The sequence below is a fragment of the Pseudorasbora parva genome, chromosome 14, assembly GCF_024679245.1.
Source record: "Pseudorasbora parva isolate DD20220531a chromosome 14, ASM2467924v1, whole genome shotgun sequence".
In the NCBI taxonomy this organism is placed as follows: domain Eukaryota; kingdom Metazoa; phylum Chordata; class Actinopteri; order Cypriniformes; family Gobionidae; genus Pseudorasbora; species Pseudorasbora parva.
Window position 1 is genome coordinate 29,876,643 of NC_090185.1, and position 14,655 is coordinate 29,891,297.

A 14,655-nucleotide genomic window follows, 5' to 3' on the forward strand; every position below is an offset into this window, starting at 1 on the left:
GTAAGCACTTCAGAATGCCAGTTGCTTAATAAAAGCGGGTTTTCCACACAAACAAACGTACGTGTGTCTTTAGTATGAGGGGAAAAAAATATTTTAACTGTGTCGGGCTCGGACATAAATATCTTAATGCCTGTCGGGCTCGGGTCGGGTTCGGTTACTGCGCTGTCGGACGCGGGCCGGGCTCGGACAGAAAAATGCGGCCCGATCCGCACTCTAGTGTCACCTGTCTCCCTCGTTGTTTCAGTTATCAATGGGTGCGGTTACATGCACGTTCTTAAGCCGATTATGCCCAATAAGCCGACAATGAACATGGTCATGTAAACGTGGTAACCCGTTTTCTTTTATCGGAGTAATGGCATAAACGGCGTAAGAATAAACTGGTCGGAACAGGTCGTTTTTTTGCCTCTTACCTCAATTTCGCGCTGCATGTAAACGCATTAACCTGCTTTCTGTCGGCTTATTGAAGTGCGCATGTGTGATGGGTGACAAAAACGCAAACTTAGAGCAGATTTAAACACATCCAGACAGAGCGAGCTAGCGTTTTGCATGAAATAAGGACATATATCACAAACGCAGACTCGTTTTAGACCCAGAAAATTGTAAAGAGGTGTTCTCTTCTCATGCAGCAGAAGTAGCCTAGAAGAGGTTCAGTCAAAACGCTGCATAACTGCATAAGGGATTATATGAGCCTTAAATCTCCCGCTGACACGGTGCACGCTTTATTTAACACCACAACTTACGTAACATTTGAAAAACTCATAGTCAGATATACGGACATATTATTTTTGACGAGACTACAGGGAAATAACCCGGTTTATAAATAGTCATGTAAATGCGGTTTACTTGCTTTGTCCGTTTACTGGTTTGCATGTAAACGGGGAAAACTGGTTATTTCACTAAGCTGATTTTTTGGAGTTATCAGCTTACTGGTGTGCATGTAAACGCACCCAGTGTGTGTATATAAGTTCCTCATGTTCAGTCAGTCTTTGTCCGGTCTCACGTTATATATTGTTGTTAGATGTTCTGTTTGAAGTCTGTTTTGAATAAAGCCCATTGTGTTTGGGTATCTCCTCTTCTCTGCCATATTTGGCAAAGTAAAGATTATTCCCATGCCAATAAAGCCTTGAATCTTGAATGTATCAACATTGTAATAATGTAAAAGTACACAGTAAAACAAATGTGTGTGTGGCAATTCAAAAAGTTAAAATAAATGAACACACAAGCAACACACAACCTAACCAACTTCTGATACTGTGGGTTTTTTGAAAGGCAAATTCATGACAAGGCTGTGACCTTTTGTGTTCTCTCTCTCTTAGTTTCTCTATAGCTCAGAATGAGGATGTAGAATAAACAAAACTTCAAAACACACTGCAATCGGCTCTTAGTTTCTCCTCCCATCAGATCATCAGAGGATATCAGCCCAGAGTCTCTCAGCTTTTGTTCAGTCTGTCAGGATGAACACAACAGAGAGGAACTGTGAGGAAGAGCTTACTGGATTGAGCACAGATAGGAAACAGAAAACAGGTATGTCTTGTTGTACAAGATTAATTTGTTAATTCATATTTGAAAAACATAAAAGCCAGGCTATATTTCCCCTGATGTTTTCGATATTCTGTAGGTCAGAATGAAGATGTTACTGGAAACAATAAGCTAAAGTCAAGACGAGACAGAGTATTAAAGACTCACTGACAGCAGGAATATATGAGACGTCATTCAGAGAAATGTTTGACTTGAGGATCAGGATCCAGAACACAACGCTTCCTCAGAGGAGTTTAAGAAAGAAGCTTCAGTCTCAACCTGGGACAATCACAAGTGGGACAATCACATTGACTCCAATGTGAAAAAGGCTCAGCAGAGACTGTACTTCCTTCGTCAGCTGAGGAAGTTCAACCTGCCACAGGACCTGCTGATTCAGTTCTACTCAGCTGTCATTGAGTCTGTTATATGCACCTCCATCACTGTCTGGTTTGGTTCAGCTACCAAATCAGACATCAGGAGACTGCAACGTACCATCCGGACTGCAGAGAGGATTATTGGTGCCAAACTGCCAACCCTCCAGGACCTGTACTCTTCCAGAGTGAGGAAGAGAGCGGGTAAAATCATCACAGACTCCATTCACCCCGGACACCGCCTGTTTGAACTGTTACCGTCAGGACGGCGACTCCGATCACTGGCCACTAGAACATCTAGGCATAGGAACAGTTTCTTCCCACAGGCCATTTCCCTCTTGAACAGTTAACCCCCCCCCCCCCCCCCCCCCCCCAAGGCAAAGGCCTGTAAGTGCAATTATTCCCACTTTTTAGTGCAATATCTCCTAAACTCAGGTGATTACTTATACTACTAATATTATTTATTATTTATATTTATTCTCTCCACCCAAATACTGTAAATGCTCATAATCTTCTGACTAAACGTAACCGTGACCTTATACTGTTCATATTTTTCTTCATATTTTTATTCTTAGAATTTTTTATTACCATGTTGTATTGTATTGTTTATGTGCACTGGAAGCTTCAGCACCCAAAAAAATTCCTTGTGTGTGAAAGCACACTTGGCAATAAAGCTCTTTCTGATTCTGATTCTGATCCTCATGTAAATCTGAGGACATTTATTATTTCACTGCTTGGAACATTTATTATTTTTGTATAGCTTAAAAAGATCAGTTTAAATTATCATATATATATATATATATATATATATATATATATATATATATATATATATATATATATATATATATATATTCATTGAAACAGCACAATATTTGTAGACTGTAAAAATGTTTAAACAGTTAAAATATGATAATTAGTTAATGGCTAGTCACCATGGTGAAAAACTGGAAAAAAAATGCAACATCATAATATATATGTAATTTGCTATTAAATACTGTAAACAATTATTATTATTATTATTATTATTATTTATTTATTTTTTTACAAGAAAACACACTATGAATTATTAGATAGCTTATGCGGTAAAAACAGTAAAGGTACATTCCCAGAAGTCACGTCACATCACACACAATTATTATTTTTTTTATAAATAATTGTTATTTTTATCAGTTGTGCACATTAGAGTGAAATTTTATGTAATGTAGTTCATGTTTATTGCATTATTTAAATTAACATTATATCAGTTAATGACATATAGTTTGTCATCATCCTGTGAATTTAACAAGATATTTTTAAAGTCTAGTCTAACCTTTGAAGATTATAATCTTAGCTTTTGTCGAGTCTTTTATTGATTAATTAATGAAACATTATGATATTAATAATGATGTAAATTCAGCTGACGATCAGGAGTGTTTAATATACTGAAGTACATCTGAGAAAGAATCTGCGCATGTCTGATCAGTTCACGTGATTCTGCCGTCGTCACGTCTGATGTCGTAAAACGCACGACGTATGGAAGCTGAAGAGTTACGATACTTTCTGTTAAAAAAATATATATATTTCACCCTAATTTAAAAAATAATTGTATACAATATAGTCAAATAAATGTGATAACATACGGATAACATTGGGCTGCTATGTTGATCAGGTAAGTTTGTTGAATGCAGAACGAAACTTATTTTGAGTGGTTAGCTCTTAGCATTAGCACCTTTTTGTCCTTGTCCATGTGCAGGGAGTTTAGTTGATAGTTTAATGTGTAGTGAATTCAGTGTTATCAATTGCCATATGGTAAGATGGGTAAAGATGCCCTTTAAGAACATTTTCTGCCAGTATGTAACATATGTAGAGATGAATTTAGTGACATTTGTATTTGTGGTCAGTAAGAAAGCTAAGTATGGGAGGGACACCCTGACCTATCTCACCATCTTACTTTTATTATGTGTGTTATGTGTAAATCAACCTCATGATTTTAGTGTTGCTTTTACCATACTAGTTGAACCAAAGAAAGCTAAATGAACTTCTTTGTTTCTGTGTCTGCAGTTGGGGCTTCATCTGTTTGTTTGCAGTGCTGATAAACAAAGGTGAGCATCTAAATAATCTACATTCTATGTCTTGTATATCTATAAGTTAACACCAGATACAGCTCTAAGGTTCCCTTTGTAAATGGTTTATAAAGGTGTTTGTTAATGACTAATAACTAATTTATAAATGCATTATAATTAATTTATAAGCAGTTGTAATTGCATGAATAAAAATGGTGACTTTAACCTAAAGCCTGCCAAATAGTGATCCTTTTTTAACTCACATGTTATAAATGCTTAATAAATGTATTTATTAACATTTATTTAATATCAAAACCAGATTCCTGATTTATTTAATGATGCAGCAAAATAGACTTTCATAGTGAGACCAAAGGGTGTTGTATGTGGTTCTCTCATTAATATATAATGGATGCCACTTTTTAATATTATCTAATATTACAGAATTTATATCTCATGACTGCCACTTTTTTTTAAATGTTCCTTTTTTTTTTTTTTTAGTTACAGTGTTACCATGATATTCCACAAAAGGTTCATGATGCCTATCCACAGCAATGTATCAAAACTGATTTCTTGTTTATGAAGATAAAATTATCAAACTTTATTTTGGGGAAAAAAAACATGTGTTGTATTTGAAACTACTCTTTACTCATATCAATGTTGATGTGTTAATATACATTGTCTATTGTACACTACGGTATACGATAAAACATTTCAGTTTCAGTGTATGCAATATTAAGAATATTTTCACTGCTTCAAAAGTCAAAAGAAAGCCCTTTTCCTCAAGAAACTGAAATCATAAGCTTTATAGCAGTGGTTTTCAAAGTGGGGACAGGGACCCCTGGGTGCCGCAAGGGGATGCTGAGGGGGCATGGCAAGCTGGCATGAAAAGTATAGCAAAACTTAACAAAAAAAAAAAGAGAAAAAAAAAAGAAAAAAACGAAAAATAACTATTTTGACATTAAAAACAATTAGCAATAATTTAAAATTAAAAAAATTTAAAAATATTTTGCAATATAAGCAACAACAAAAAAACACGGGCTCCAGCCGGTTTTTGATAAGCTGTCAGACAAAACCACACTACGAAAAGCATTAAACAAGGCTTCAGATGGCACTGATGCCTGGGAATACAGAGAGGCCTCGCCTCATTAGCTTTCCTCCACCAGTCAGGAGCTTGTACTACTGCTGTACCCTATTGCAATACCATGTTGCTTATTTTGCAGGTAACTTCGTCACCCTTTCTGTCGAAGTAGTCCCACACAGTATGTTTCTGTCCTATTGCTTCATTTTGCGGAATATGTCTGTGTCGGCGTGAGTAAATTTTTTACAAAAATAAAAACCCTTTAAACCGTTTAACTGATAACTGAAAATTCTTCCTATCAGTTAATGGTTAAACGGTCAATATGAGAATCCCTAGTAGCAAATAAGGCATGGCTGCAGGCAGGCAGACAAAAAAAATTGACCGATCCTTGAGTATAAAAAGCTTACCAGCTCTAGACTCAAATATGCCATCTGTTACATTGGTAAACATGAACAGGCTATGAGAGCAAACTCAATGGCTGAGAAAATTAGAGGTAAGGATGTCCATAGCTTTTGGAAGGAGTTCAGAGCTCTGAACAGGGCCAACTGCCAACCCATTGCTTCCATGTGTCATCTGGAGCTGATAATATTGCTGAGCTGTGGAGGCAACACTACTTTGCCTTATTTAACTGTGGTAAATCTGCAAAGGCGTAGCTTGATGACGCCAAATTTAAGCGCAGAATCTTGGGACATGTGGTCTTCACCCCACAGCCGGTGGAAAATAGGACTCGGGCAGTAATCATGTTCATGGATGGGGAGGGGTGCTGCTAGCTCTCTTCAACTTTTAAATGGATGAGTTATCCAACCAATTATCAAGATGCAAAACAGGTTGTATAATTGGACACACCTTGGTTAATCATTTTATGTATGTTGATGATTTGGCCATCCAGCAGTGCTGGTTTTCAGCAGCTCCTGAATATCTGCTCTGAATATGGGGTGACATATGATGTGCTGTATAACGCCAAAAAGAGTGATGTATTGATATGAAGGACAAAAGTGGACAAAGATCTGTTTTCCTCACTTTTATCCGTCAGGACAAGTGATGAGTGTCTGTAATAAAATTAAATATCTGGATCATTACATTACAGATCAGTTATCCAATGATGCAGATATATACAGGCAGCGTTCTCATATTATATACCCAAGTTAACACCCTGGTGAATAAATTCCACATGTGCACGGATGACGTCAAATTTAGGCTGTTTAAAGCATATTGCGCTCCTTTGTATGCGCTTCTTTATGGACTAAGTTTAAAAAGGCAAATATGCAGAAGGTTGTTTATAGTGACTGTATGAGGATACTGCTCAACAAACCCAGGTGCTCTAGTGGAAGTGTCCTGTTTTATAATACAGGGGTCAGTATCTTTCAGGCGTTGTTGAGGAGACTCATCTACAAATGTATTCTGTCGCCTGAATGACTCCCAGAAGAGCCTTATTATGCTGCTAGTAAATCCTGGGTTTAGTGTCGTATGATACCAATCATCGCTATGGAATCACTGGCATAAGTGTCTTTTATAGAAATGCTGTATAGTACATTCTTTAATCTATTTGTATATGTTTCTCTTTCTCTTTTTAATCATATCATATCATGTCTGTGCCTAATGATGTTAAAGTTATATTTACAATTTCTCTTGTTTCAGTGTCTCTGCAGGTCTCAGTAGAGGCTGTTATTGGCGGTTCTGTTGTCCTGCCGTGTTCTTCAACTAAACATGGTTGTAAACTTCAAGATATTCATGTGTTTTGGAGACACAATGACGGCAAGATTGTGTATGATATAATTCCCGGCAGTAATTCTCAAGAGGAACAGGATCCAAAGTACAAGAACAGAATAGAAACTTTTCCAGAGGAGCATGAGCGAGGAAACTTCTCCATCAAACTCAAGGATCTCACTCACACTGATGCTGGAAAATACACCTGCTACATCACACCCTTAAATGAACAACCTACTGTACAGCTGATCATCAACGGTGTGTGAAACTACTGGATTACTGCATTAAGTTTTTAATTTAATAAAGTTATTTGCTTTAAAATCTAAATACCGTAAGAAATTGATCTCATATTTGAAGTTCACTAGTGATGTTTCAGTCTGAATGCTGCGGTTTATAAAGTATAGATGGGTCTGTTGTCTTTATCACAGTGAGGTCATGTTTTTTGTTATACTTTTTTATTGCAGAATCAACAGCAGAAAACCTGAACAAGAAAAACCCTGAACAAGAAAACCAAGGAGGAACAAAACCAGACAGTGTGTGGACATCATCACCTTTGATCATTGGCATTGTGTCTGCAGTTATAGTTATAGTTATAGGTGTCATTGTAGCTTGTTTGAAAAAAAGGAACTCAAGCATTCTTAGGGCAGACAGTCACGACATGGGTTCAGCCACTAATGAGGTTGAGCACATTATGATTCATAATGTATCGGCTGATAATAATGATAAAGCATTTGGTACATGAATATAGCTTGGTCAGGGGCACAACTTCCCAGTGCCAGAGGGGTATGCAGCAACAATTTTGTTTTTCTCCACTAAGACATATTGTCAAACAAACATTATGTAATAGATTTTCCATATTACTTTTTCCATAATAATAATATTAAGAAATTAATCTGTTGGTATCAAGTGGTCCCCCTACACTTCCACCTAATGTTAGACCTACCTGTTTCCTTCCCCTGTCTTTCCTGATCCACCATCCTCACACCTGAATTAAATGAACTCACTGTTAAATATAGCAGCCTAAATTCAATTCTTAAATCAGCCTAGTGATGGCATCAGATAAGACAACTATTATGCAGTAAGGTTGTGCTGCTGTTGAAATTACATTCACATTTTGGATTTTAAAAAGTACAAATATGGCAGACACACATACACACACAGACATAAATACATACACATATATATATAACTTATATATATATATATATATTTATACATATATTTAAAAAGAGAGAAAGAGATGTGACCCTGTAATTACAGCTTCCATGTCACCCAACAGATGTAAATGTAACTATAGCCTGTATGTCTGACAGCACAGCTAACATGAACAGCAGCTAATGGTAAAACAAAATCTATTAATGATTCAATGGTAAACCAGACATATTGCATAAGTTATGTTTTCCAGCTTCTAGTCATTTATTGTGCATGCTTCCTTATATTTACCAGTTATTATTTTGCATTAGTTGTTTTCCAAATTTATGTAATTTATTGTACATGGCCTGCTACCTTATATTTTCCAGTTTTCAGCTCAGCAACCTCCTTTTGCATATAAACTAGCCTTAATTGAATCCCCCATTTGGCTGCTACATTCCTAGTGTTAGCAAACGCTAGCTGGTATGTTAACATGAATATGTGCAAGCCTCCAAGCACAGACGCCACACTTTAAATCCTACCTGTTGCCTTTCACCATCCACTTGTTAAGCTGCTGTCGCATCCACTGACATACCATCTCCTTTTCCCTCTTTCTTTTTCTATTTTTAGCCCCCGACAGCTTTTTTGCTTTATCCATCTTTCAACAACTTTGCGTATAGTACTATGACAACTGTACTGCTGCTCGCTCAGCGCGCTCACGGGGTGCCGACACCCCCGACAGGCGGCGCGCCCACTCGCGATATTCCATTATTATCCCAAATTATTTTATGGAATCTTATGAGGGCGCCTACTCTAGCCTGTTAGTCCTCTAAAATGTTATATAATATTGAAGAAATACTGAAATGATTTAGAAAAGCACAACAGCATCTACATTTAGAGAATTAAAAAAATAATAATAATAATTATACCATACCGCTTTGGTTTGCTGCGCCCCTATGCGCAGCTGATGCTTTTATAGCGCATACCCACTTTTTGCGCCACTGAGCTTGGTGTACCAGCAGGAACTGCATGAGCTTTAGCTCTAAACATCGAGTCAGAGGAGGAGGTTTGTGCTTCCATTTTTGCTGCCGCCGCTTCAGATAGAAAAAGTAAGAAATATTTAAAGCTGCAAGCAGCAATGAAAGGGCCCTCACAACCAGAAGCACCGTCACCTAGTGGCCTCAGAAAAACAGCGAATAGTGAGCAAGATGCATTTAACCCTTTGACACGTACGATCAAACCCGTATGATCATTCTGTGCTGGTCCCTGGTGCGTACGATCATACCGGTGCGATTAGAACGCTCAGTGATCAACTGCCGAATTCAAAATTTAAAATCTGTTTTAGCGCGCTGACTGGCTAAAATGAAAGTGAATGAAAGACTGACTTAGCTCGGTGTCTTTTAATGTTTATTTTAGGTTTCATACACTTCAAATTATATTACACAACCACAAAAATATCAGCAAAAACTAAATATAGTTTGTAACTGCATACTAATATATATAACAGCAAGATATCAGTGTTATAAATGGCCCGTGATAATATTACAGATCAAATAACAATCATTTTCTACCCTTTGACGTGAACGATCAGTCTAGGCTGTTCCCTTACGTAATGTCACATATATCAGGAGAAGTGGGTGATCTTGTGTTATAACTCCAGCTAGCTTTGCCTCCCTGGCACTGTTGTAAACACATAATCGCGGCACAAATGCCCATAACGTTAGCCCGCTATAACATTACATATCAACTAACACAATCATTTACTACCATTTCATGTGTACGATCAGTCTAGGGCTGTTCCCTCATGTAATGTCACATATAATCAGGAGAAGTGGGTGATCTTGTGTCGCAAATCCAGCTGACTGCCTCCCTGGTACTGTTGTAAACACATGACGGCGCCACACCCACAGCTAGTGATAAATTACAGAACATCTATTCTAACATATATATTTTTAATAAGTACATAAACCATAAGGAGTTAACTTGCATTCATTTAAATTTAGGTAACAAGTTTGAAAATATTTTAATGAAAAATAATAAAATAAAACCTTTCCTGTAGCTCAAACAGTAGAGCATCGTGCTAGCAACGCCAAGGTCATGGGTTCGATTCCCAGGGAAAGCAAAAACTGACACAATTGTAAAATGTGTACCTTAAAATGCAATGTAAGTCGCTTTGGATAAAAGCGTCTGCCAAATGCATAAATTTAAATGTAAAACATGCATTGCAAGCATTTTTTCCCGCTGACAAGTTATGTCACTGTTACCTCACGCTCGCGTTGGTACCCACTGCAGACACAATTTTAATACAATTTACCAGTTTTTAACTACTTCAGAGAAAAAGCAAGACAATTTTTTCAAAAGAAGACAACTGACAAGTGAGGAAAGAGAGGAGTTTTTTTTTAATTCTGATGAGGAGAATTTTGACAGTGAGGCAGGGAGTGACAGTGATGAAGACCTTTCCCCGAACCTTCAAGCTCGGGATTACTGGAGCACAGACCCCATGCTCTTGACACCATTTTTCGGGTCTTTGTTTTCACAGGACCGATTCCTTCTGCTCCTCTGCTGTCTTCACTGTTCAAACAATGCAACAGCAGTTTTAAATGACCCTCTGAAAAAAATCAGAAATATTTTTACTGCTCTCACCTCCTCCTTTCATCGCATTTTTGTGCCATACCGGGATCTGTGTGTTGATGAATCTCTGATGAAGTGGAAAGGCAGGCTGGCATTTCGTCAGTTCATTCCATCTAAATGGCACAGATTTGGGGTCAAGTTTTTTGTTTTGTGTGATGTGCTCACTGGTTATGTGCAGGACATGATAATTTACTCCGGATCTAACAGTGACATAAAACACCACCAAGGACTTGGGATTTCTGGGTCTGTTGTAATGACACTACTAGGACCTTACCTCAGAAAGGGTCATGTCCTTTATGTGGATAACTGGTACAGTAGTCCCACAATTTTCCAGAACCTTGTCTCTTGGCACTGGAGCTTGTGGGACTGTGTGTGCAAACCGCAAAGGGATGCCAACATTCGCCTGTAGAATGACAAAGGGTAATGTGGAACTCAAGGAAAATGGATCACAGTTGGCAGTCAAATAGCATGATAAGAGAGATGTCCATGTCCTTACCATTGTCCACCCAACTGGTATGGCAGCCACAGGGAAGCTGGATCACATCACTGGGCAAGCCAAGATGAAGCCAGTCTGTGTGCTGGAGTACAACAAAAAGATGGGAGTAGTTGACAAAGCGGACATGATGACTGGTTTTCTTGAATGCACCAGAAAGTCTACCAAGTGGTACAAAAATATCTTCTTTCACCTACTTGACACAGTTTTACTGAACAGCCACATTGTCTACCGGCAAATTACTGGTAAGATATTTCTATAAATCAAAGAATATAAACAAGATAAAAAAAACTGATCACATTTTCAATTAATGTAAACAAAAGTGTTATAAAGGGTATGCATGGATGTCACTTTCCTGAGTGAGTGGCAAAAGAGCTGCTGCGTGACTGGATTTAATAGGGGAACCGGTGTAAACAACGAGTAAACAAGTTTCAGTTTAAACTAAAGGTTAGACTTGATATAGTGGTGCTTAAAACTTACCAAAGATCCAGTGATCCATGGATATTGACAAGAACATTTCCTGGCATTTTTACATGCCTGATTTTGAAATCAGTAAAATACATAAATCAAATTTGCCTGTGAATGCTTTAAATAAAAACAATATACTAAGGGTGTAATGGTAAACAAAACTGACGGTTTGGTATGCACCTCGGTTCTGAAGTCACGGTTCGGTACAGCAGGGGAGAGAAAACTAAATATAAAATAGTTTTTTTTTGTTTTTTTTTAAACAGTGGTTTACTGAACAGATTGTGTCAGTCCATAAATTAATTTAATTATAACTAAAATATTTTAATTCAATTATAACTAAATAAAGAATTAATTCAATTATAACAGGGTTTTTTTAAATCTCTCTTCTAATAGTTTTTATTATTTGCTAATAAGTTATACCACACTCATATAGGCATACATTATGCATGTTACTGGCCATTGTTTAAATCTGCTAGCAATTCAAAATACATCTTTATGGCTGTACAAGATATTATTCAGCACCCTGATGAACATCGCAATGCCGGGTTGGCCTACGTTGTCGTCACGTTCTCTCCATCTGGATGAAGATAAGGAGCAGAGACTGCACAGCGGGTTGTGTTGACAGTGTTTAGTGATTTGGAGAAGAGAAAACTTCAGAATAATGTCACAGAGTTCATTCATGAAGTTGTGTGAACAACGCACAGCATCCGTATATGTCCGCGCACATGCACTTTGGTCAGAGAGGCAATATTGCGATTAAGGTATAAGATATAAGGTGTTTACATGCCAGCTGACGGTGAGGTCACATGCATACCCTCTATAAACAAATGTACAATAATAAACAGATCACACTGTCACATACTATTCTATCCTCTTCCTTACGCCCTATGGATTTGTTCTACTGTGAGTAGGAAAGGAAATCCCTGCAATTCAGGACGAACCTGATGAGAGGGCTGCTGGAGAACAGTATATTTATTGTTTTGTTTATAATACTATTTTGATTGTTGTTCATTGCAATTATATTTATAATTTGTTTTGTAATTTTATTAGAAAGTGTATATATGTATAATAGTCTAAACAAAAAACATTTAGCTTAAATTGAGGAGATTTAATAAAACATGAATGAAATGTGTACATTTTGCAATTTCTTTTTAAGAAATGACTTACGTTTGAATTATGCTAAACTTATACAACACATTCTGACTAGCAAAGCAGAGAAAAGGTCATCATGTATGCATTTGACATCATGTAACTTAAACTATATGCAAGCTAATAGTCAGTGAGGCGTGACCATATAGCTTTTCTCTGCTTTGCTAGTGAAATATGAAACTCAGTAACAATATAAACACTAAAACAAATAATATATTCATGTTACGTATCAAGTCAACTGAACCCTAATAACTTTACCGAATGCACGGAGCATATTTGCAATGTGCAAAACGACAAACATGACATTTGAACGTCCACATTTTTGAGTACTGTTCGTTTTACAAGATAATTTTTTAAATATCTTTATTCATATTTTTTGCATGTTTGTAAATAATTATATGTGCTCCAAAATAGGAGGAAAAAAACTAAAATATACTCACCATTTGACACGCGGATGTTGTGAGGGAGATGCAAAATGCCGTGTGCAAGCGAAATTCAAAGCAGTGGGGAAAAAATAGCAACATAAACATGTCAACCATAGTGTGTACACGCTAACAAATAATGTGAAAGGTTTTGAATTTAAAAAATAAAGCAAAACATTCATAGAGCGCTCACCTGCACGCGGTCATCCACCACGAGCGCCATTGTGACTGCGTCACTGCAAAAACTCACGTGTCAAGGTTGATGTGTGTTACCATGGAAATTAGAACGCATGTCATTGCATAATAACGGTCGCAATAAAAAAACTCACGCCAGGCTGCCAGTCTTATTTTTAAGAACGTACGTGCGAAAGGGTTAAGCTGTTAAATATAGGAAAAATATAGCAAAGTCATTTTAATGTGCCACACTTGACAATAACTAAATTTTGCCATGTAGATGTCTTCAGACCAGGACTCTTATCAAACGTGAAGTTTGGGCAGATTGGACATTGTATGCCCGAGTTACAAAAACTTCCTTGTTTCATGACAAAACATCGAAATTTGTGAGGCCGCTACGGACACGCCGTTCAGCGAAAACTCAAGAACTCAAACTCAATTTAACATCGCAAAGGCCTTTAGATTAGACTGACCCAATATGAAGCTGATCTGATTAAATATCTAGGAGTTTGTTAAAGTACAATGTCTGGAAATTGCAAAAACTGCAAAACATTTTGCAGAGAAAATTCAAAATATTCAATGTTCAAATATTATCAAATATTCAAATAAAAAAAAGTAGAATTTGTTGTATTTGTTTTTTCAATGTTGACTTTTTTGTAGGTATTGGGCTGTTACGCAGGGACGTGCACAGGATTTTTGAGGGGCAGTTGCTCTGACCTAAAAAAGGGAACCCCCCCCCCCCCCCCCCCCAACCGAAACCACCCACCCCTCATGATCTGTCCAATTACATATTATTGTTATTGCCATTATCATTATTATTTCAATGCCCCCTAGTGGTATTTATGTTCTGCTCAGGAAAATATTATAGGTGGGGCTATTTTTTTGCAGGGGGGTCTGGGGGTTTCTCCCCCAAGAATTTTTTTTATTTCGTAGATGTGATTTCCTGCATTTTGGTGCGTTTGAGGCCATTTCCCTTACCTATACCATTAAAGAACTCAAACCAGTCAATATCAATAGTCTAATAAAAAAAGACAATATTAATTTAACTGCCATCAACAGTTTATGATCGTCCGTTTGTTATACCTTTCCGACAACGTTAAGTCTCACCCGACAACGGCGACAATCTCCTTCTAGTGCCGCTCATGCAGGCTCAGCCAAGGCGGTTAGAAGGATTTTGGGGGCCCCAAGCAAAATAGACATGGCTAACTTTCTACAGATAAACGGGTAATGATTAAAAAATGTTTGTAAAACTTTAAGAAACCATTTTTAAAACATCTATAAACATTACATAGATAGACAGACCAAATATTCCTAACACTTTGTTAAGGGTTACTAGTTGGTTTGTAAACTGTCTATAAACATTATCTGGATGGTTATTATGAAGTTGCAACAGATGACTATAATACCTGTTAAAAAGTTAATAAACAGTAACAGTAAAACATGTGGGTTGTCCTGATACTGTACTTCA

General features: G+C 37.2%; 1 long non-coding RNA gene across 4 annotated transcripts; it reads right to left on the bottom strand.

The window, feature by feature from the left end:
- Positions 1 to 9,981: 9,981 nt before the first annotated feature.
- LOC137039584 (uncharacterized) lies at positions 9,982 to 13,380 on the bottom strand. Of its 4 annotated transcripts, none has more exons than XR_010897706.1 (5): positions 13,207 to 13,380; positions 11,172 to 11,216; positions 10,978 to 11,059; positions 10,756 to 10,884; positions 9,982 to 10,594 (listed from the first exon to the last, which is right to left on the bottom strand). It is a non-coding gene; the product is annotated as an uncharacterized lncRNA (long non-coding RNA). The 4 variants fall into 4 exon arrangements; XR_010897708.1 differs by lacking the exon at positions 13,207 to 13,380 and adding an exon at positions 12,850 to 13,160 and having other exon boundaries at positions 11,172 to 11,230; XR_010897707.1 differs by lacking the exon at positions 13,207 to 13,380 and adding an exon at positions 13,032 to 13,159 and having other exon boundaries at positions 11,172 to 11,230.
- Positions 13,381 to 14,655: the final 1,275 nt, after the last annotated feature.